General features: G+C 48.6%; 1 long non-coding RNA gene across 1 annotated transcript; it reads left to right on the forward strand.

Moving 5' to 3' along the window:
* The first annotated feature begins 4,410 nt into the window (after positions 1-4,410).
* On the forward strand, positions 4,411-9,055 carry LOC141277813 (uncharacterized). Its single transcript, XR_012329666.1, has 3 exons — positions 4,411-4,754; positions 5,459-5,525; positions 8,959-9,055. It is a non-coding gene; the product is annotated as an uncharacterized lncRNA (long non-coding RNA).
* The last annotated feature ends 6,866 nt before the right edge of the window (positions 9,056-15,921 follow it).

Below are 15,921 nucleotides of genomic sequence, written 5' to 3' on the forward strand. Positions count from 1 at the left end.
TGAGCCCCTACCTACCCATCCGCCAGCTTCAACAATTATCATTCTGGGTTCTCACTTGAGTTTGGAACCTTCTAAGTATCTTTACTGATTCCTTTTGATAGATGAGGAAACTGCAGCTCCAATGGTCATGGGTAAGAGGTGAGGCCATGAATGGACTGCGTTTCCCACTACTCACTTCCCCAGTGGGTTGTCCACAGACCTCGGCTCTTTTCCACACCAGCTCTTCCATTCGAAGACCCATTCAAAGCGTGTGATTGACGGAGCCTGTCCTGGGCTGTGTCCTAGATGCCTGGTCTCTCAAGGCCTTCACACGCCCCATCACAGCTCCTCCACCTGGGACGGTAAAGTATACATAACCTAACACTTACCATTGTAAGTGTACGGTTCAGTGGCATGAACTATATTCAAAATGTTGTGCAACCATCAACAGTATTTCCCAAACTTTTTCATACCCAAAACAGAAACTCTGTACCCACGAAGCAATATCTTACCTGGGATGGTCTTCGTGCCCCTCTGTCCCAGGCTAAATCCTCCCACTGCCTGGCCTCAGTTTACCTGTGGCTACACTCCCTGCATCCTCTCCCTTTCTTGGTGGCATTTCTCACAATTGTCCTGCAATTAGTCTACAGTCCGTCTTGCTGTCTGTCAGCCACGAAGGTAAGCACGTATATAGTCTGTTCACTGCCGGCCCGGTGCACCTGATATATATTTGTGGATTGAATGAATACCTGGTACACACAACTGATATTTCCCCCCTTCCTGTGGGGATGGCAAGTTGTTTAAACAATTTTGTATAATTTGGGAAGATGTCCTTCCTTTTTCTAAGACTTCAAGATCTGCTCAGACCTTTGAAAGTGTGATAAGAGATTACGCTTCTGTAGGAAGGAACATCACTTTTCCTCCGAGGAGGGACATTCCGGGAAGCAGGGCTCTTCGTGAGTCATGGTGTATTAACAGCACCATCAAAACCTGAACAAAGATCCTGTGATGCTGTTGCAGCTCCGAGGAGCTGAGCATAGTATCTGCCAAGTGTATCTGCTCAGAACACACATCATCTTTTTTTTTTTTTTAATAATGTTTATTTATTTTGGGCTGTGTAAGGTCTTAGTTGCGGTGCGTGGGCTCAGTAGCCCTGCGGCATGTGGGATCTTAGTTCCCTGACCAGGGATCAAACCTGCACCCCCTGCATTGGAAGGCGGATTCTTAACCACTGGACCACCAGGAAAGTCCCTAACATACATCATCTTCTCATGAAAGTACTGTTAAGTCCTCAACACTAGACCAATGAAAGTTCTAGAGCTTTAAATGTGGTCCAAAAAGCACTGTGTATTTTTTTTAATTCCAAATTAAAAAAAAAAAAAACCAAAGTGAAAAAAATTGATAAATCAGCTACCCACTTTTCAAAAAGTTGAATGGATGAAGCCAATAAAATATTTAACATTTGAACTCTGTTCATTGTATGTGCTGTTGTTTCAATTCAGCCAGCTGGTCGTGGCCAGTCAGGCCAATCCACACCCCATGCAACCTCCCTCCATCCCCTCAGCTTTCTGAAGCAATTTCTGAATTTCATTGTATCAATTCATATGCAAGTATTTCATCTTTTCCTTAACATATCTTTGTAACTCAAACAGACTGAAGATACTTGGAATACAAATAAATGCACGATTAAAAACAAGACAGGATGTTCATTTTCACCGCTTGAATTCAACACCATACTGGAGGTTCCAGCTAGGGCAGTTAGTCCTGATAAATAAAAGGCACCCTGATCGGACAGGAAGGAGTAAAAATTATCTCTACTTGTAGATGGCATGATCTTGTATATAGAAAACTGTTAGGAAGGGACTTCCCTGGCGGTCCAGTGGTTAAGACTCTGAGCTCTCAATGCAGGGGGCACAGGTTTGATCCCTGGTTGGGGAACTAAGTTCCCGCGTGCCACACGGCGTGGCCAAAACAAAAACAAAAAACAAACTGTAAGGAATACACACACACACACACACACACACACACACATATTAGAACAACAAGTTCATCAAGGTTCCAGGATACAAGATCAATATACAAAAATCAGTTGTATTTTTATACACTAACAATGAACAATCTAAAAATAAAATTAAGAAAACAGTTCTATTTACAATAGCAGCAAAAAGAATAAAATACTTAGAAATTTTAACAACAAAAAAATACAAGACTTGCATACTGAAAAAAACTACAAAACATTGTTGAAAAAACCTAGAGGAGACCTAAGAAATGAAAAGACATCCCATGCTCACATACTGGAAGATGTAGTATTATCCAAACTGATCTACAGACTCAACACAATCCCTATCAAAATCCCAGCTGGCGTTTTTGCAGAAATTGACAAGCCTACCCTAAAATTCATATGGAAATACAAGGGACCCAGAAGAGTCAAACAATTTTGAAAAAGAAGGACAAAGTTGGGGGTCCACACTTACTGACTTCAAAAATTACTAAGAAAATCAGTGCAAATCAAAACCACAATGAGGTATCACCTCACACCTGTCAAAATGGCTATCATCAAAAAGTCTACAAATAAATGCTGGAGAGGGTGTAGAGAAAAGGGAGCCCTCCTACACTGTTGGTGGGAATGTATATCAGTGCCGCCACCATGGAAAACAGTATGGAGTTTCCTTAAAAAAACAAAAATAGGGTTACCATATGATCCAGCAATCCCACTCCTGTGCATGTATCTGGAAAAAACAAAAACACTAATTTGAAAAGATACATGCACCTCAATGCTCACAGCAGCGCTATTGACAATAGCCAAGATATGGAAGCAACCTAAGAGCCCTAAGAGCCCATCAACAGACAACTGGGTTAAGAAGATGTGGTGTATACACACACACACACACACACACACACACACAATGGAATATTACTCAACCATAAAAAAGAGTGAAATACTGCCATTTGCAACAATGTGGAATATTATGCTTAATGAAGTATAGACAGACAAAGACAAATACTATATGATATCACACGTGGAATCTAAAAAATAATACAAATGAACGTATATACAAAACAGAAACAGACTCACAGGCATAGAAAACAGACTAGCAGGTACCAAAGGGAGGGAAGCGGGGAAAGACAAATTAGGGGTATAGGATTAACAAACAACTATGTATAAAATTAAGCAGCAAGGATTTCCTGTATAGCACAGGTAACTATACCCATTATCTTGTAATAACTTCCACTGGAATATAACCTGCAAAAATACTGAATCACTATACACCTGAAACTAACACAATATTGTAAATCACTATACTTCAATTAAAAAAAATTAGTGACTGTGCAGCTAATATGATTTGTGGCATATTCATTTGGTAATTCCTTTCACCATTCATTGAAAAAAAATATTTTTGAGCAGTTATTGTGCTGTGCACATGACGGAGTTTAGGAGTGAAAGTTCCTTGGCTCACAGGGTGACAGTCTACTGAGCCACATAGAAATCAACAGGCAGGGGCTTCCCTGGTGGTTCCAGTGGTTAAGACTCTGCGCTCCCAATGTAGGGGGCCCGGGTGGGTTCGATCCCTTCTTGGGGAACTAGATCCCGCGTGCCTCAACTAAGAGTTTTCTAATGCCACAACTAAAGATCTTGCATGCCGCAACTAAGACCTGGTGCAGCCAAATAAATAAAATTTTTTAAAAAATAAATCAGTAGGCAGCTTCTACACAGGTTGGTCTGGCCTGCTGTGGGAGTGCAGAGGAGCGGCTCTTAACCAAGACTTCGAGGTCAAGGAAGGCTTCCTGGAGGAGGTGCCAAACTAAGCCGCGGCGGTTAAGAAAGTCGGGATGGGGGCGGGGTGAGGGAAGCCTTTCCAGCTGAAGTCAGATCTGTGGATGGTTGGGAGGGAGGGGGCTTGGTACCTTCCCAAATCGGGAAGGAGACGTGGGAGGGGCTGCAGCCCTGGGGCAGGCGCAGTGCTCCGGTCAGGATGCCGCCGGGGAGGAGCGCTGGGTTAAAGAGTTTGAAGGTCATCCCAGGGCACAGGGGAGTCACTCAAGGTTTTGTGGCAAAATTGTGTCCTTAAAAAGGCCTCTCTGGCCGCGCGTGGAGCACGGATGGGGGGCGCCTAGCGCGGCGGAAAGGATCAGAGGAGTTCCGCGAAGGGGCAGCAGGAGTCTACCGCCTGAACGTTGGGGCGCGGCGGGCAGGGAGCCTCAAGATTCGTTGCCATGGAGATGCCTGTGACGTCACACAGGTCCGGACCGCAAGACCCTCCTTCTCGACTCGGTGATGGTGACTGTGGGAACAAAATGGACATGCCATTCAGAAGGTAAGTCTGCAGTGACCGTCCTGTGCGCTGCGCACCCGACGTTCGCATTCCGACCCCAGCTGCTCTGAGTTAGCATCAGCCGCGGCGCCAACTTCACCTGCCCAGGGGTCCCGCCGGCCCCGACTTGAGTAACAACACGGCCCCCCGGAGTCGCCCTCAGGAGCCAGTTCCTTGCTACGTCTGGAGGCGGTAGGAGGCGCTGCTGGTCTCGGGCAGGTGGGCGCAGGTGCGCCCGCCCCGCACGAGGTGCTGCCCCCCGGGGCGCCTTTCCCCGCAGCTGCTGCCGGGCGCGGGCGGATCTGGACGCGGGTGGGCCTCCTCCAGCGAGGAGTGGCCCCAGCGTCCAGGAGGGGCCCGAGGCGGCCGAGCCCAGACCCTGCGGGGGTCCCTGCCCCGTGGGAGGAGGACCGCCCAGCCCCGTGGTGGCCTTGCAGGAGTGAAGACCGCGTGCCCCTCGTGGTGCGTGTCGTTGCCCTGTGGGACTGAGGACCTGGCCCCTAGCCTCGGGGGGGGGGTCACTCGTGGGAGGGAAGAGCCTCCACCGTGCGGGTGGGCCCTGCGGGAGCGAAGCACCCTAGGGGCCCCTCTGACGTGAGGAGTGAGGATGGGGCCCCACTCCCTGGGGCTGGGCTCCCTGCCTCGGAGAGGCCGCGGTTCTTTCCCCCTTAAGGAGGAACATCTGTTGTCCCCTTCCCCCCCCCCCCCCGCCCCTGCCCCGCTCCAGGAGTCGGGCCTGCAGGGTGGAGAGTCCCCGGCACGAGGTGAGGGCTGGCGGGGGAGTGAGGGATTGAGAAGGGGCACCGCAGTTCCCCTCCGGGGCGCGCCCCGGGCCGGCTCTGGCCAGGCTGAGGGCGGGAGGGCGGCCCTCCGGCTGACCCCGCCCCCTCCTGGGACGGCTGGCAGCCTGTTCTTGGGAAGCCTGGAAGCTCCCCGCCCCCAAGCCCACAGGAGAATTCTAGGACGCCTAGGAATTTACCTGGGGTTAATTAACGTCTGCACGCAAAGCTGCGCAGCGTTTTTCCAAACTAAAATATTATTTTAATCTGTGGTTTCCTCTAGACAAACTGACGTAAAATAAGAAATAAAATCCCGGATGGTTTTGTTCTCTAGGTTTTCTATGGATTCCTTCAGCCTGAACGGGGATTCTTCTGATTTGGTTGCAGAATTTTGTGATCTGATGGATTCTGAGGGGAGCCCAGGAGCTTTGGAGAGGCTGACCTACCACACAAGGTAAAATGAGACGTGGCCACCTCTGAAACGACTTTTCCCTTTAAAGCTTGGTCAACATTGTCTTAAACTGGAGTTGTAAGGTTTTTTAAAAAAATTATTTATTTATTTATCTTGGCTGCCCCGGGTGTAAGCTGCAGCATACGGGATCTTTAGTTGTGTCATGTGGACTTCTTAGTTGTGGCATGCATGCAGGATCTAGTTCCCCGACCAGGGATTGAACCCAGGCGCCCTGCATTGGGAGTGCAGAGTCTTACCCACTGGACCACCAGGGAAGTCCCCAGGAGTTTTAACTTTTGACCTGATTTTCACATGGCATTAAGGGACAGGAGATTGCAAAATGGAAAAAAAGAAATCCACTGTCATTCCTTTTTTTGAAAAATATTTATTTTACTTATTTATTTTCCTTATTTTTTTGGCTGCGTCGGGTCTTAGTTGTGGCACATGGGGTCTTCGTTGAGGCATGCAGGATCTTTAGTTATGGCCTGCAGGCTCTTCATTGCGGCGTGTGGGCTTCTCTCTAGTTGTGGCGTGCAGGCTCCAGGGCACATGGGCTCTGTAGTTCGTGGCACGTGGGCTCTCTTGTTGAGGTGTACGGGCTCAGTAGTTGTGGCGCGCGGGCTTAGTTGCCCTGCGGCATGTGGGATCTTAGTTCCCTGACCAGGGATCAAACCCGCATCTCCTGCACTGGAAGGCGGATTCTTTACCACTGGACCACCAGGGAAGTCCCTGTCATTCCTTTTTAATTTATGTCTCAGAATAATTGTACCCAAAAGTGTCTGGTCAAAATAATAGCAAGTATGTATGAAGGTGTCCGTCTTAAAAATTAACACTGGAGAAAAAAAAAGAAGAAAGAAATACCCCCTGTGACTTGTGCACGAAAATACAGACTTTAATGTCCCCCGCCCTTCCCGAGAACCTGACCACATACCGGCAGAACGTATTTATTTATTTATTATTTTTTTCTTTTTTGTACTTTAAAAAACTGGTATATACTCAAAATAAATCATGCATTCTTTCTAATGGGATTGTATTTTACTATTCTGCCTACTCTTTATTTTTAAATATTTAAAAAAGATGGGGTATATATCTTAATTGACTTTGTATACCACTGTTTATCAGCATTTCACATTATTAATTACAATATAAATTTTTATTATTATATGATTGAATGGGAGAAACCAAAAATAAAGGAGAGTTTTGTGTTCTCTTCCTATTAAAATATGACAAGCTATTACACTTGCTTGGTGCATTACAAATTAGAACAAGTGAATAAATTGGTGAGGGAATAAATGAACTGTAAATGCTTACGAAGGACAGAGCATAGCTAATATTTTGAACAGTAACCCCAGCTAAAATTTATTGGGTCCAGTATTTATTTTAAACTATACATAATATTTCCACTAAATTGCAAGAAGATTTGGGACAAAATTTGAAATTGGTCATTGACTATATATTATTTTTAAGCAATCTTAATATTCAAAAACAGTCCACAGCTTCTTGTTGGACAGGATTGAATGCATGCATTCTTCTCTGCTCCTCCCTAATAAATACAACTATAAGCCCGAGAAATAATGTAAGAAGCTACCAAAGGAGAATGCTGAAAGGTGGTAAGAGGAAAGCCAGATACTTTGGTACCCCAGGACTGGTGGAGCAACTTAACGAGATGAAGGTTTACGGCTGCCCCTGACACACACACATACGCTGCAAGCGGACCCAGAAGTTTCCCAACCCCCATCAAGCAACAGAAGGCAGCTCAAGTTGGCTCATTCATTTCCCTAATTGAACAGGGGTTCAAATAAAAATTATAAGTGCGTGATACTCAAGACAATGATATTTAAAAGTAAGAAAGGTAAAAAGAAGTAAGTGGAAGCAAAATTTCTACACTTCATCTGAAGGGGTAAAACGTTGATACCAGTAGATTATTATAAGTCACATATGTATACTCTTATACCCAGAGCAACCAATACAAAAACTATATAAAGAAACACATTCAAATACGCTATCACATATAAATGGAGAAAATCCAGCTAAAATTTGGTTGAGCTGGGATTGGAACTTAGGCAATCTGGCTTCAGAGCTGTGCTCTCGACTTCTCTGCTAGATTTTCTCTCAGTAGTTAGACACCACATATCTGTAGAAATGAGTAAAATAGCTAATACTATTGTCCACAAATCAGACACAAAATTAAATCATTTTCATGCATTAGTTCACTTAATTCAAACAATACTCCCATAGGACAGTTATATTTATCCCCATTTTACAAGTAAAAAGTTGGAGCATTTAGAATTTACTTGCCCACATTGATGCTGAAAACTCGATCTCTGTGCACTGGTGATGAATTGAATCACGAAGACAGAGTTTTGGGTGAAGTAGAAAAGAACAGCTTTATTGCTTTGCCAGGCAAAGGGGGACACAACAGGCTCATGCCCTTCAAAAACTGTGTCTCCAGAACATATTTATTTGGAGCGTCCATTCTTTTTTTTTTTTTTTGGCCAGGGCTCGCACCCCGTGCCCCCTGCAGTGAACGCATGGAGTCCTAACCACTGGACCACCAGGGATGTCCTGGAGCGTTCCTTCTTGTTCTTTGTGCAGTTAGGAAAGGGGGATAATGTTCAGTCTCCTGACTTCCCTTTAGACTATTACACTTGAATAATATTTGCTGAGAACCTACCCTGGCTGGCCCAGGGGCTGGGAGTTGAGCCGATGAAGGTGTCCTTGGAAGATGTTCACATCCAGGATTGTTTCTTGTTAGAGTGTGTGTGTGTGTGTGTGTGTGTGTGTGTGTGTGTGTGTGTGTATGTATGCGTGTGTGTATGTGTGTATGCGTGTGTGTGTGTGTGTGTGTATGCGTGTGTGTGTGTGAGTGTGCACAGGGGTTTATCTTTAGAAATTCGACCTTCAAAGACTTCTTGCTCTCTCAGGTTCCTGGTCCAGGAAAGGTGCTCAGATATTTGAAGCTTGGCCCAGATCTTAGTTTCACGTGGGTAGAAAAATAAAGCCCTAGCCTCCTGTGAAATGACAGGCTGTTTCCAGGCTGCCTGTCTGCACTCGGATAAAGCTAATCGTCTTAGAAACCACTTTGGGGGAAGAAGAGTTTGAGAAATCTTTCAGGACAAATTTTATTGCAAGGAAAGGATGCCCATTTTGAGCTGTTGGTTAGTTTTTGAATATTGTTAAGTGAGAACTTTTTGAGTGTGTTTTTCCTTTGAAGTGGGCACGCAAAATTGAGTTAAGCACTGGGGCCCACCGAGGTGCCCCGTTTGGCATGCGCTGAATCCCTTCGTCCCCAGCATGCCTCTTCCATGTGGTCATATGCAGGGTGGGGGCCAGGAGGCTCACGATATTTTTTCTCCTTTGCAGATCTTGAGAGTAGATTTGCTAAGCTCCTCTTTGTCGAAAGACCATTTTGCATCTGCTCTGTTCTTTTCTCCAGACCAGCGTCTCTCTCCCCCAACTCCCCTGCTCTCAGAAGCTGGCTCTCTGGACTTCACCTCCACCTTCTATTTGCGGCCGTTGCTCCTGGACTCCAGGTAGGAACCTTCAGAAGTGGCTCCAGTTCGGGAGCTGGCGTGTCCCTCAGGGGTGTTCCTCCTGGGTGTGGCTCCAGGGGTGGGGTGACCTGGGCTGCAGAGCCTCCGAGGTTTTGGGCTTGTTTGGGGAAGGCCCGTTATCTTTTCCCTCTTTCTGCCTTGTTAGCAGGCTTTTTTTTTTTTTAAATTGGAGTATAGTTGATTTACAAACAATGTTGTGATAGTTTCAGGTGTACAGCAAAGTGATTCAGTTTTATGTATATATACATATATATTCTTTTTCAGATTTTTTTCCATTATAGGTTATTATAAGGTATGGAATATAGTTCCCTGTGCTGTACAGTAGGCCCTTGTTTATTTTATATTTAGTAGTTATATCTGTTAATCCCAAATTCCTAATTTATTCCTCCCCCCTCCTTTCCCCTTTGCTAACCATAAGTTTGTTTTCTATGTTTGTGAGTCTATTTCTGTTTTTTTTTTAAATTAACTTATTTAATTAATTTATTTTTGGCTGCATTGGGTTTTCGTTGCTGTGTGTGGGCTTTCTCTAATTGCAGCAAGTGGGGTCTACTGTTCATTGCAGTGCACAGGCTTCTCATTGTGGTGGCTTCTCCTGTTGCGGAGCACAGGCTCTAGGCGTGCAGGCTGTGGCTCGCGGCCTTCAGTAGTTGTGGCTCGCGGGCTCTAGAGCGCAGGCTCACTAGTTGTGGCGCATGGGCTTAGTTGCTCCACAGCATGTGGGAGCTTCCCAGACCAGGGATCGAACCTGTGTCCCCTGCATAGGCAGGCAGATTCTTAACCACTGCACCACCAGGGAAGCCCTATTTCTGTTTTGTAAATGAGTTCATTTGTATCATTTTTTAGGTTCCATGTATAAGTGGTATCATGTGATATTTGTCTTTTTCTTACTTCACTTAGTATGATAATCTCTAGGTCCATCCATGTTGCTGCAAATGGCATTATTTCATTCTTTTTTATGGATGAGGAATATTCCATCGTATATGTTAGCAGGCATTTAATTTTTTTTTTTTGGCCGTGTCTTGCAGCTTGCGGGATCTTAGTTCCCTGAGTAGGGATTGAATCCATGCCCTCTGCAGTGAAAACACAGAGTCCTCACCACTGGACCGCCAGGGAGCTCCCAGCAGGCATTTAATTTTTATTATTAATTTTTTTTGCTATTATCCAGTATTTTACTAATGCATTAAAGCATTCTATTTACGAAGTGAATTTTTTAAAGCTTCAGTAGGAAAATTTGGCAAGTGTTCAACCTGCAACAAATGTCTACTTACCACATTGACCCTTTGCCAGTTAGTACATGAAACCAGCAAAAGATGCCAGAAGAGGCTGAGAGACAAACGCACCCTCTCATCTTCCATTTCTGTCTTCCTGTTGGGCTTTTACTCCTCTGGTTTAATAACCACAATTGTGCAAAGTTGAGGCCCCGATGGGCAAGGGGATGGGACTAGGACAGGTCAGGGGCAGACCCAGGACTGGCCAGCAGTTGGTTTGCTGGTCCCTCATTTTTCCATTTTAAAACCCCAGGTTAGGGACTTCCCTGGTGGTCCAGTGGTTAAGACTTCGTGCTTCCACTGCAGGGGGTGCAGGTTCGATTCCTGATCAGGGAACTAAGATCCTGCAAGCTGTGTGGTCTGTGGCCAAAAAAGAAAAAAACAAAAACCCAGGTTACCAGGTTATGACTTCTTGACACCTGTGAAGTCAGTCTATGAAAAAGACCTTTTCCCAGGTGGCCCCTGGGATTGTTTCTGGCTTTTTGTGTGTGTGTGGCCATGCTGCATGGCTTGTGGGACTGGGACTTGAACCCACATGCCGGGTATTTCTCCCCACGTGTTGGGAATATCACTTTAAATGATTGAAATTCTGGCGACCAAAGTTGAATTCAGGATGATTTCAGGTCTAACCTGGTCTTTTGCCATCCTTGGTGCTTTCATGTTTGACTACAGATGCCTCCAGCCCAGGTTGGGGGCTGTCCCATCCCTCACAAACCGAACAGTGCCGTGATCTGCTCTTGTTCTTTTGAAGTTCAAGTGAAAAGAACAGAATTCTTTAAGATCATATGATTTTTCTCTGAGCACAACACTTGTACTAACAGGGCTTGTTAGCTTCCTGTGGCTGCCGTAACAAATTACCACCAACCAGGTAGCTTGACGGAACAAGAGATTTATTCTCTCGCAGGCCTGGAGGCCAGAAATCTGAGATCCAGGTGATGGTTGGTTCCCCTGGAGACTGAGGGATACCCTGTCCTAGGCCTCTCTCCAGCTTCTGGTGGCTGCCAGAAACCCTGGGTTTGTGGTCACATCACTCCAATCTCTGCATCACTCCAATCTCACATCATCCCAATCTCTACATCGCCTCTGCTCTGTGTGTGTGTGCATGTGTGTGTGTGTGAAATCTCTCTCTTAGAAGGACACCTGTCACTGGATTTAGGGCCCACCCTAAATTTAGGATGATCTCATCTTGAGATTCTTAATGATGTCTCAAAGACCCTTTTTCCAAATAAGGTCACAAGTTCTGGGGTTTAGGGTGTGGACATATATTTGAGGGAGGGGGTACCATTCATTCCACTCATTTTACGGGGCCTCCTGAGAGAATTTTGGACAGCACCCTCCCATCAAAGAAGAAACACCATATGGCATGCAGACTTCCACCACCCGGTGGATGGGTGACGCTGATTTAAAATGTACTTTGGGACTTCCTTGGTGGTCCAGCGGTTAAGGTGCGACTAGGGTTCAATCCCTAGTCGGGGAGCTAAGATCCCACGTCTTGTGGCCAAAAAACCAAAACATAATACAGAAGCAGTGTTGTAACAAATTCAAGGAAGACTTTAAAAAATAAATAAATAAAATAAAATGTACTTTTCCAGCGGCTGGGTGCCCTTTGAGCCTGATTCCCTTGGGTGGTGATTTGCATGGAGTTGGACGTTTCAGTGACATGTTCATCTCGGAGCAGCCAGTGAAATAATAAACCAGCACAGAGAGCAGCGTGCTAATCCCTCTCACATCCATGATGGGCTCCTCAGCGGCTCACCCATTTTACTGATGGGGAGACTGAGGCTGGAGAAGCGACTTTATCTTTTCAATTATTTATTTATTTATTTATATTGAAGTATAGTTGATTTTGAAGTATAGTTGATTTACAATGTTCTGTTAGGTTCAGGTGTACAGCCAAGTGATTCAGTTATACATACATATATATCAGATTCTTTTCCCTTGTAGGTTATTACAAAATATTGAGTCTAGTTCCCTGTGTTATACAGTAGGTCCTTGTTTATCTATTTTATATATAGTAGTGTGCATCTGTTATATTCTAAACTCCTGATTTATCCCTCCCTGCTTTCCCTTTGGTAACCATAAGTTCGTTTTCTGTGTCTGTGCGTCTGTTTCTGTTTTGTATGTAAGTCAGGAGAAGCTACTTTATTTATTTATTGGCCTCGCTGTGCGGCTGGTGAGATCTTAGTTCCCAGACCAGGGATTGAACCCGGGCCCCGGCAGTGAGAGCTGAGTCCTAACCACTGGACAGCCAGGGAACTTTCTGGAAAAGCTACTTTAGACATCTGAAGTCGTGCAGCTGGGTTAGTAGCAGACATGGATTTTGGACCCGGGAAGTCTGGTCCCAGGGCCATCAGTTATTCAGCCTCCAGGAGAATCTTTGTGGTTTCTGGCTTGGAGGTCTTACAGGATGGTGGAGCCGCTCTAGCCACAGTGAAAGGAGGGGTGTGTCATGCGGGGAGAGCGTTTGGTTTGGGACGTACAGAGCGAGAGGTCTCTGGAGCCCACGTGCATGATTCATCCAGGAAAATTCACTGAGTGCCGCTGCGTGCTCCTTGCCGGGCCAGGCTTGGGGGACACAGCTGTGGACACAGCAGCAAAAAGCCCAGGTGATGGAGCGCGAGCGGGTTGAAGGGGCTGCAGATCCCGGAGACAGAGGAGGAGGATACAGAGGATGTTAGAGAGAGATGAGCGCCAGGGAGAAAAGCGCAGCCTGTGTGTGTGAGAGAGAGAGAATGGCAGCTGAGGGCGGGGAAGGTTAGCACACGGGAGACACGGGGCCTCTAGGATGGCCTCACGCACACTCTGGTGTGTGTACCGGCCAGACGCTGGGCGGGCAGGGGGCACTCAGGGGTAGAGCTTAACGGACACGACTGGCAGGTAGCAATTTGGTGGCTCTCGGGACAGAGTGGTGACTTCTAAACTCTTCCATAGGAAACGTGCAAACAATACGACTTCTAACATCTCCAGCTTCTGAGCAGAAGCCTTTGTAGTCACACGTGCGGCCCACCTGGAGTTGTCACCTGGGTTAGGCTGTGGCCTCGGCAGAGGGCCCCGAACTGCGAAGGGTGGTGGAAACTGCGGAGGGTGGTGGACGGGGAGAGAGCAGCGCAGCACCGTGGGGTAAACGAGCGGGGACGGGGCGCTGCAAAGAGCCAGAGGAGAGAAGGTACAAGGTCACCCGGCTGAGACGGGCTGGGAGATCCTGGGGCTGAGAGCCACCTTCCGGGGGTGGAGGGGAGGGCGTGGTGTAGGGTGAGGAAGGGGCTGGGGGCCTCCCAAAGGCCCACTTTGACCTTGGCTAGGAAGTGTCCAGGAGAGGCCAGGAAGAATTACTGTGTTTGTGTAACCTGGTGGCTTCGAGCTTGGTTTCAGAGAATTCTCCAGTAAATCTGCATGATAAGGGATTTTTTTTTTTGCCGTATGCGGGCCTCTCACCGTTGTGGCCTCTGCCGTTGCAGGCTCAGCGGCCATGGCTTATGGGCTCAGCTGCTCCGCGGCATGTGGGATCTTCTCGGACCGGGGCACGAACCCGTGTCCCCTGCATCGGCAGGCGGACTCTCAACCACTGCGCCACCAGGGAAGCCCCTTTATGTCTTTTTTTAAGATTTAAACAATAGAAATGTATTGTCACAGTTTCGGGATCTAATAGTCCGAGACGAAGGTGTTTGTTAGTAGTTTACGTCCTAAATAATGTCTCTGGGCCCCACTACTTCGCCTACAACTAGGTTTCCAGTTCAGGAAAGGCCCCGCCTCCCTTGAATCCCAGAGAATTTCCTTACTTTTGCTAAACATTTATGTATTTTTTAAACCTTGACCTGGGGAGGAAGGGGCCCACTGCTCTCTGGCTGACGTGTCTCCCGTTGGGCCCTTACGCCCCCAGAGCTCTTCACACGCAGCCGCCCTCGGGGAGCTCGGGCTCTCGGGATATTGGGATTGATGACAGAGTTTCGTCAGGATAGTGAAAGCAGATGGGCCCCTGCCCCTGGCCTGAGAAGACTCCCTCTGCCCCGTCCCCTCTCCCGAGCAGGGTGTCCTGATGGGGTAACATCTGAAAGAACAGGTGGCGGAGGCTCGTTCCTTTTTCTCACTGAGCCTCTGTTTTTTTGTTTTTTTTGTTTTTATTATTTCTTTGGCTGCGTCGGGTCTTTGTTGCTGTGCGCGGGCTTTCTCTAGTTGCAGCAAGTGGGGGCTACACTTCGTTGCGGTGCGCGGCCTTCTCATTGTGGTGGCTTCTCTTGTTGCAGAGCACAGGCTCTAGGCGCACGGGCTTCAGTAGTTGTGACACGTGGGCTCAGTAGTTGTGGCTCGCAGGCTCTAGAGCGCAGGCTCAGTAGTTGTGGAACACGGGCTTAGTTGCTCCGTGGCATGTGGGATCTTCCCGGAGCAGGGAGGACTCTGTGTCCCCTGCATTGGCACGTGGATTCTTAACCAATGTGTCACCAGGGAAGCCCCTGGTCCCCCTTTCTGCCGGCTCTGCCCACGGTCTAGCCTGAACCCCTGATGGCAGGTGAGGGGTAGTCTGATGTGGGGTCCCTCCTCGGGCCCCACGGACAGAACTTCCACGGGGGTGAGGCTGGGGGGCAGGAAGTAGGGGCTCAGGGTACTCCTTGTGGGGTCCACGGGGAACCCTGACGGGGAGCCTCAGTCCTGGGCCTGCAGTGCCCTGTCCCCAGCCCCAGGACACATGGGGACGAGGGTCTGGCAGTGGGAGTGGCTCCTGCCCTGCATTCCCCACCCCCGCCAGGCCTTCAGGGCTTCTAGGATGGCATTCCTTCCCCTGTGCCCTGGAATCCCTGCCCGGCACCACCCAGCACCTGTGCTCAAGACCCTTCCCCGTAAATGGGGTGGAGGGGGGCGAAGAAGGCTCAGGCGGGGCCAGGCACCCACGGTGGGCCTCCCGGGGCTCTCCCGGCCATTAGCAGCGCTTGGGCGAGAGCCTGCGGCACCGTTAAATACTCCCGGTGACTGAAGAAAAGCTAAAAGGCCTTATTGGTTCAGAGAAAACCATGTAAAATGGGCCCCAACCTTCAGTCCGATACCGCTCTGGACTTCCTCAGGCCCCCCAGGGACCCCAGAGGGCCCGTCCGGAGCTGGGTGGGAGGCGGCTCCGGCTCTGAGGCCCCCGGCCGCTCCGCGGAGGCCGCTGGGGCTGGGAGGGTGTGGGCAGGGCCAGGGCGTCCAGTCAGGCCTCAGGCCGTCACCGCGCTGGGCCGAGCTTGGCTCACAGGCAGCCCGTGGCAGGACGGCCGGGGTCATGGCGGGGCCCGCGCTGATGCCTGGGCCGGCGCCCCGGCGCCCCAGGAGCTCTCGCGAGGCCCCGCACAGGCCAGAAACCTGCTTCGCAGGACAGCATGCCCGTCACTTCCAGCCACCACCCTAGGGTCGTGGGAACGAAGGCGCCAGAGAGGAGGCGGGACGAGGGCGTCCACCTGGGCCACGGGTTCCCGGTGACGGACACGGCGCCAGCCCCACGCCCCGGGAGCGCCAGCGCTCTCCTAGGAACGGGGCTGCCTCTGTGTTGTGAAGGGTCCAGGGTGTCCACAGGAGCCAGAGCTGAGACAAGAGGCCGGAGCCGGC

Source organism: Tursiops truncatus, chromosome 2 (genome assembly GCF_011762595.2).
Source record: "Tursiops truncatus isolate mTurTru1 chromosome 2, mTurTru1.mat.Y, whole genome shotgun sequence".
NCBI classification, from domain to species: Eukaryota; Metazoa; Chordata; class Mammalia; order Artiodactyla; family Delphinidae; genus Tursiops; species Tursiops truncatus.